Source organism: Pleurodeles waltl, chromosome 2_1 (genome assembly GCF_031143425.1).
Source record: "Pleurodeles waltl isolate 20211129_DDA chromosome 2_1, aPleWal1.hap1.20221129, whole genome shotgun sequence".
In the NCBI taxonomy this organism is placed as follows: Eukaryota; Metazoa; Chordata; class Amphibia; order Caudata; family Salamandridae; genus Pleurodeles; species Pleurodeles waltl.
This window is the reverse complement of record NC_090438.1, coordinates 721,892,183-721,898,739: the sequence shown is the minus strand read 5'-3', so window position 1 is coordinate 721,898,739 and position 6,557 is coordinate 721,892,183.

Below are 6,557 nucleotides of genomic sequence, written 5' to 3'. Positions count from 1 at the left end.
CACGGTGGTAGCAACAAACACTGCAGCGGTAACCACCAACAGCCAGGTGGAAGACAATGTACCACCCACCTCATTACAACCTGCCTATGTGCCAGCTTTTCCAGGGCTTTACCAATGCCATCAAAAGCACAGCGGAAACAGTACTTTGAAGGGAAACAACTCACCTCTCGACACTCAAGGAAGAACCAGGACGCCATGGAGCCTCAGCTGCATGTCTTCCCTATGCTGTTGTATCTGCTCATATACCAGGAGTACCAATGGCGGCAACGATGACCATGGTGAGTACTGCACCTAGCACATAGGGAAGGGTGGGAGGAAAAAGAGAGTAACACACATGCAACACGCAACACCCCCACCCCCACCCCCATGCTCACCCCCAACACTATACACACAAACAGATGAAGCAACTTTACATATACACCCCGTAACCCTCAGGAATAACGCAAGGACAAAAGGAATGGAGTCAAATTAGTGTAATATTAGAAATAGGTAGAAATACATACATAAATAAATTAACAGTATGTACAATATATACAATATATACAATATGAGGTACAATGTCCACACAAAAATAGTCCGTGGTCCACTGGGCCAAAACACATAGACCAAGCCCACACTTGGCTCCTGCCTCAAAATGGAGAGAACACTGCAGGGGCATCAGGTCGAAACCACACAGGCACCTCAGGGGGTGGGGAAGGGGAGCACCTCAGCCAGAAGATGGTACAACGCCACTGCTCCTGGAGGCGGCTACATGCCCACTGCTTGGTCCTGGGGAGTGCAAAGCCACAGTCTCTCAAGTGGGTGGTTTGCCCACTGCTTGGTCTGGGGAGTGCAAAGCCACAGTCTCTCAAGTGGGTGGTTTGCCCTCTGCTTGGTCCTGGGGAGTGCAAATCCACAGTCTCTCTAGTGGGTGGATTGCTCACTGCTTGGTCCTGAGGAGTGCAAAGCCACAGTCTCTCAAGTGGGTGGTTTGCCCACTGCTTGGTCCTGGGGAGTGCAAAGACACAGTCTCTCAAGTGGTTGGCTCCTTCTTTGGTTCTGGAGGGGGGTTTGTGGCCATTGAGCTTTATCCTGCCAAGGATAGGGTGAATGGATGCATTCTTTCACTGGTTCTGGAGGGGGCTTTGTGCCCTGTGATGCAGCACTTGGGGGGTGCCAGGTCACAGTCCCTCACCTGGGTGTCAGAGCCACGAGATTTGCAGTGGCCAGGATTCATGATACTCCATGGAGGCAGGGCTACAGTCCATCCGCCGGCGGCTATGGCTGCACAGTGGTGGTAGTGGTGGTGCTTGTGGGGGTGCTGCCAGTGGTGGGGGGAGGCTCCAGCCCTTCCCCTGCAGCCTCGGACGGCTGTCCACTGGTGCTGCTACTGGCAGTGGTGCCACTTTCAGCAGTGCAGGTGGCGGTGCTTGCGGCGGGGCTAGCAGTGGTGCAGGTGGTGGTGCTTGCGGGGGAACTTGCGGGGGTGCAGGTGGCGGTTCTGGCCACAGTGCAGGTGCTGGTGCTGCCAGCGGTGGGGGGAGGCTCCAGCCCTTCTTCTGCACCCTCAGACGGCTGCCCACTGGGTCTTCTGCTGCTGACAGTAGTGGTGCTTGCAGCAGTGCAGGTGGCGGTGCAGGTGGCGGTGCAGGTGGCGGTGCTTGCGGCGGTGCTGGCTGCGGTGCATGTGGAGGTGCTGGCGGTGGTGCTGGCGGTTGTGCTGGTAGCCACCAGGCCTTCACCTGCAGGCTCGGATGGCAGAAGTGCCTTGGCTGCTGTTCTGTGACCCTTCCTGCCCTTGGCAGATGGTGGTGTCACCTTGGGTCTGGCAGCTGGAGTCTTTGACGCAGCCTTGCTGGGAGGTTGTAGCTCCTTCTCCTTGCTGCATGCTGTCCCTTTCTTGACCTTGCCAGGTGGCGGAATCTTCTTGGCCTTGGCAGGGGTTGGTGGCACACTGGCTGGGCTGACAGGTGCCCCATTAGAGCCTCTGACAGCTTCAGAAACCTCAGCGGACGTGGACTTGGTGGCTGAGGTGCTGGGCTGGGTTCTGGCCACCCTGGCCAGAGGTGAAGGACGGGGGGTAGGGAAGAGGTCAATGTTGGCTCGGAAAAGCTTCTTAGGGACATTTTTGGTGGAAAGAGGGTGAAGGTTTGGGAGTGGAGGAAGAGGAAGTGGTTGTAGGTAGTGTCAGTCTGCTGTGTTTGGGTGCAGGTGCATGAGCTGGATGCTGTTGTGAGGTGGATGGCTGTTGGGTGGGTGTGTGCTTGCGTTTATGTTCTTTGGGAGGAGGGGTCACAGACACAGTGGGGGGGATACAGGGGACATGTGCATGGATGTGGGGGTGGTGACTGCCAGTGAGGGGTGTGTAGTAATGGGCGTGCTTGTGATGGAGGTAGTGGATGAGGATGTAGTGCATGCAGGTGTGAGTGGAGATGCTACTAGGAGGGAGGTGGACGACGAGGAGGAGGGGGACACAGTGGAGGCAGTGGATGTTGGTGTGTCTGCATGGGGATGGTGCTTGTGTCAGTGCCTGTGAGATGACGTGTGGTGCTTGTGTTTGCCTGAGCCACTTCTGTGTGTTGATTTGGGTGAATGCTTGTCTGAAGGTGTGCTTGGGGTAGGCTGGGGCTGAGGGGATTGGGACTGGGTAGAGAAAGTTGGAGGGGGGAGGCTGGAGACAGGGACAATGGCTGCCATCAGTGCGGAGGCCAGAGCCTGATATGCTCTCTGTTGGGCCACCACACCAAGGTATGCATTTGTTTGTTGCAAATGCCTCTTGACACCCTGGATGGCATTCAGTATGATTGACTGCCCAACAGTGAGGGATCTCAGGAGGTCAATAGCCTCCTCACTGAGGGCTGCAGGGCTGACTGGGGCAGGGCCTGAGGTGCCTGGGGTGAACCAGATGCCCACCCTCCTGGGTGAGAGAGCACAGGAAACACACTGAGGGGCTGCTGGGAAGGCGTTGCTGGTAGGGGGGTGGCAGCTGTACCTGTTGTTGGGGTGGGCACAGAGGTGTCCGCCACCGCCAGGGAGCTTCCATCGGAGGAGTACTCGCTGTCTGTAGTGTCCTTTCCTGTCTCTGTCATGGTGCTCCCCTCGCCCTCTGTCCCACTGGTGCCCTCACCCTCGGTGAATTCGGCCTCCAGGCCCATGTGGGATGCATCTCCCTCCATCGCCAGTGCCTCTGCTCCTCTGCCAGATGTTGCTAATGCACACAAGGACAGGGTGACAAAACAAAAAGAGGGGGAGAGACAGAGGATACACTTGGTCAATGCCAGCAACAACACTACCGTTGCCGTCAGGATGGGGAACATCAGGGAGTTCAGGGTACGAAGGGCACCCCTTCCTTGTTGGGAGGCCAGCCCCAGCTGGGCCTCTGCCATCTTCCTTGCCCAGCGGCGCAGGTCCTCCTACCGTTTGTGGCAGTGGGTAATCTGCCTGTCAAAGACCCCCAGGGTCTGCACCTCCTTGGTGATGGAACACCAAGGCCCATATTTATACTTTTTGACGCTAAACTGCGCTAACGCAGTTTAGCGTCAAAAAGTTTTGCGCCGTCTAACGCCATTCTGAAGCGCCATGCGGGCGCCGTATTTATGGAATGGCGTTAGACGGCGCAATCAGACCGGCGCTGCCTGGTTTGCGTGGGAAGAAACCACGTAGACCAGACAGCGCCGGCGTAGGGGGAAAATGGCGCATGGGCGTCTTAAAATGGGGCAAGTCAGGTTACGTCGAAAAAATCGTCTTAACCCGACTTGCGCCATTTTTTAACGACGCCCATCCCCCATCAACATGACTCCTATCATTGTAAAGATAGGAGTCATGCCCCCTTGCCCAATGGCCATGCCCAGGGGACTTCTGTCCCCTGGGCATGGTCATTGGGCATAGTGGCATGTAGGGGGGCACAAATAAGGCCCCCCTATGCCACCAAAATAAAATATAAAAAATAAAAAATAAAACTTACCTGAACTTACCTGAATGTCCCTGGGGTGGGTCCCTCCATCCTTGGGTGTCCTCCTGGGGTGGGCAAGGGTGGCAGGGGGGGTCCCTGGGGGCATGGGAGGGCACCTGTGGGCTCATTTTGAGCCCACAGGCCCCTTAACGCCTGCCCTGAGCAGGCGTTAAAAAGTGGCGCAAATGCGCCGTTTTTTGCCACGCCAACTCCCGGGCGTCTCTTTTGCCCGGGAGTATAAATACCACGTAAAGGCCTGGGAGTCATTTTTTAGACGGGAACGCCTCCCTTGCATATCATTAACGCAAGGAAGGGGTTCACGCTAAAAAATGACGCACATTCCGGGAACTTTGGCGCTATTCGCCTCTAACGCCATAGTATAAATATGGCGTTAGTTGGCGTTAGTTTTGCGTCGAAATTGCGTCAAAAAAAACGACGCAATTTCGGCGCAAACGGAGTATAAATATGGCCCCAAATACCCTTTATCTGATGGGCGCTGACCTGCAGGAAAAAGACAGCAGAAAAGGGATTAGTCATACCGTCTGGACTGTCATACTCATGGCCCTCCCATCCCCTTACGCACATACATTGACCACGCATCATGCTCACGGTGTACTCACCTGTTTATCTGGAGGACCATAGAGTAAAGTGTACTGGGGTAGGACCCCATCCACCAGTCTCTCCAACTCCTCCGAAGTGAAGGTAGGGGCCCTTTCCCCAGAAACATGAACCATTGTCGCTTCCAGACACAGGTCACAGCAGCACTTGCAGTGTAGGTCCTCTACTGTTGAAGGTCAGGTAGCAAGTGAGTGAACAGTTAGAAAATGGCAGTCATGTCCACGGCAGTGCGTATCGTCACCGCCGACGTACATCGCCATTGGCTCCTGGAACCCACAGGGCCTACTGTTAACCAATGCTCAGCTGCGCCGCGGTCATCGACCGCCGATCGCTATGACACACAACACCAGTGGAATTACCTCATTTCCACTTGTCTCTCCTCACAGGTCAGGCATCCGCCTTTTCAGGGGGGCACAGGCCATGGCGCCTAACTGTGTCACAGCAGACATTGGCACATCAACTGACTCTTGCTATCACATACTGTTTCTGTAAAGGAAGAGATGCATCATTATTTCAACATATGTGTGAATATGACCCTCTGCTCACCGTTTTTTTCTCTAGACTCCAACCGCTGAGGATGAATATGAGATGGAGACATCCCCCGTGTACAGACCCCTTGTGGACCTGGCGACAATGGAGAACAGACACAATATCCTAACCTACAGACTTGATAGGGCCACAATCCAAGAACTGTGTGCCCAATTGGAGCCAGACCTCATTTCAGCTATCCGCCAGCCTACAGGTATACCCCCTCTAGTGCAGGTACTGTCAGTGCTCCATTTCCTGGCAAGTGGTTCCTTCCAAGCAACAGGGGCCATGGCATCAGGGATGTCACAGCCTGTGTTCTCCAACGTGTTGAACAGAGTGTTGTCTGCCCTGCTGAAACACATGCGCAGCTACATCTAATTTCCCGCAGGTGGAGGATCCGGCCACAGTGAAAGCTGACTTCTATGCCCTGGGACATATCCCCAACATCATTGGTGCCATTGATGGTACACATGTAGTGTTTGTCCCCCCCCCCCCCCCCACTCCAGGAGGAATGAACAAGTGTTCAGGAATAGAAAAAGCTATCACTCTCTGAATGTGCCGATGGTGTGTTTGATGGACCAGTGCATCTCCCATGTGAATGCCAAGGCCCATATTTATACTTTTTGACGCTAAACTGCGCTAACGCAGTTTAGCGTCAAAAAGTTTTGCGCCGGCTAACGCCATTCTGAAGCGCCATGCGGGCGCCGTATTTATTGAATGGCGTTAGCCGGCGCAAGCAGACCGGCGCTGCCTGGTGTGCGCGAGAAAAACCACGTACACCAGGCAGCGCCGGCGTAGGGGGAAAATGGCGCATGGGCGTCTTAAAATGGGGCAAGTCAGGTTACGTCGAAAAAATCGTCGTAACCCGACTTGCGCCATTTATTTTCGACGCCCATCCCCCATCAACATGACTCCTATCATTGTAAAGATAGGAGTCATGCCCCCTTGCCCAATGGCCATGCCCAGGTGACTTCTGTCCCCTGGGCATGGTCATTGGGCATAGTGGCATGTAGGGGGGCACAAATCAGGCCCCCCTATGCCAAAAAAAATTATTAAAAAAAAATAAAAAAATACTTACCTGAATGTCCCTGGGGTGGGTCCCTCCAGCCTTGGGTGTCCTCCTGGGGTGGGCAAGGGTGGCAGGGGGGGTCCCTGGGGGCAGGGGAGGGCACTCTGGGCTCATTTTGAGCCCACTTGTCCCTTAACGCCATGCCTGACCCAGGCGTTAAAAAGCGGCGCAAATGCGCCGTTTTTAGCCACGCCCACTCCCGGGCGTCTCTTTTGCCCGGGAGTATAAATACCACGTAAAGGCCTGGGAGTCATTTTTTAGACGGGAACGCCTCCCTTGCATATCATTAACGCAAGGAAGGGGTTCACGCTAAAAAATGACGCACATTCCGGGAACTTTGGCGCTATTCGCCTCTAACGCCATAGTATAAATATGGCGTTAGTTGGCGTTAGTTTAGCGTCGAATTTGCGT